The sequence below is a fragment of the Eurypyga helias genome, unplaced genomic scaffold, assembly GCF_000690775.1.
Source record: "Eurypyga helias isolate BGI_N326 unplaced genomic scaffold, ASM69077v1 scaffold9916, whole genome shotgun sequence".
NCBI classification, from domain to species: Eukaryota; Metazoa; Chordata; class Aves; order Eurypygiformes; family Eurypygidae; genus Eurypyga; species Eurypyga helias.
Genome location: NW_010254688.1, coordinates 64,339 through 65,972, shown reverse-complemented (window position 1 = coordinate 65,972; position 1,634 = coordinate 64,339).

The window sequence follows — 1,634 nt, the reverse complement described above, 5'->3', positions numbered from 1 at the left end:
GGGGGGGGAAATGGGGAGGAGGTGGGAGGTGTACATGTCACCAATTTTAAGTGGCAAATTTTACAATAGTGATGTAATTCTTTGTATAAGAGGGAAACTTGGGATAAACTGAATAGCCTTGGGACAACCCTTTGGGATTGAATTAATTGCCTGCGGGTATTTCTGAAACATTCATAGTAATAATACCATATTAATAACCCCACTGAACATCTGCAGGCAAACATATCTGCAAATCTCTGTCTTACTCAAGCAATCCTAGTGCTGGGCTATGGAGGACCCAAAAATTTCCTTCAGGTTGTACTATTTGGGACACACACCCCAACACAGACACCAAAGGCAAGAGATTGGCGTGGAAGGATATGAGGTATCAGAAACATCATGGCAGTGGACTGCAGAGATCTCTGCCCCGTCAAGTCCTCTTTGAAGATAGTTTCTCTGGTTCAACGATGCAAAATTCCCCCCAGAGGGACCCTCTTTTACCGTCCAACAAATGGAGTCTCACACATTTTGAAAAACAGAAGGTGGAAAGAGAAGGCTGATGCATACACGTGGTAGACAGCTAGCAGATGCCGAATGTTCATTAATACATTGCAGTATCACAGGCACGATGAGAAAAACCCAGAATGAACAGAGGCACTATTAGTAAGTACTACTCATGATTAATTCTTATTAATTTATAAATCCCAAATAATCATTATTCATGCCAAGGACTACAGCCATTGACGGGGATCATGCTGTGCTTGATGCTAGACCAAAACAGAACAAAAGGACAATCACTTCACTGTGCCATTTAGTCTAGTTTCTTTCAAAACCATTGTTGTCATCAAAATGCATATTTACGATGGTTGCCTAGTGATTCATGATATCATCACACAGCAAAGTGAGTAACTGACATAAAAATACCTTTTTAAGCAACATTAAGGTGTGCAGAAACTGGATGAAAAAATGACAGAGGAAAATTTTTCAAAATAAAGTCCAAATTTTCTTGACTTTCTGGGGCTGAATTGTAAATGAAGAGTGGCAGAGTAATTTCACATTTCTGTTTTGAAGAATGAGGATGAATTCTAGTCCCAGAAAAGTTATCAACACCCCCATAAGATGCAGTTTTGTTGTCTGACGCTTTTCTTTCCACTTCTCCCACATTCACATTGCAGCTGACTCACATTTTCACGTCCCGCTCAGCAGCGAAGTGTGGGCATGTCGGCTGTGTGAACCTTTCATCCCGTGACGAAATGTTCCCACAAAAGGCTGGAAACTGCATGGTCCCCAACTACATGGTCAAAGACTTTGTTTAGAGGCATTCCCAGAGGACAATTGCCCTGCTCCAAAGCTCTCTGATGCCATGCCTTAGGGGACGCTTTACCTCAGGGGCCAGGGCTTGTTGTTCTGGGTACCCTGCAGACAGAGGTGGGACCGGTTTCCACACTTGCTGCAGGTGATATAATGGAGAATTTTACCCTCCAGAATGAGCGTGACCGCTGAGCTAAAGGGAACAGATTCAAACCATGAGACAATGCAGTGAACTGTGTTTGTGCTTCGTGTTTCTCACTTTATATCTGCTGTTCAGTAGCATGGATAGGTGTGAGTGTTGTCTGGTGCAGCTTTGCCAGCAGAAGCTGTGAGGATAATTATAC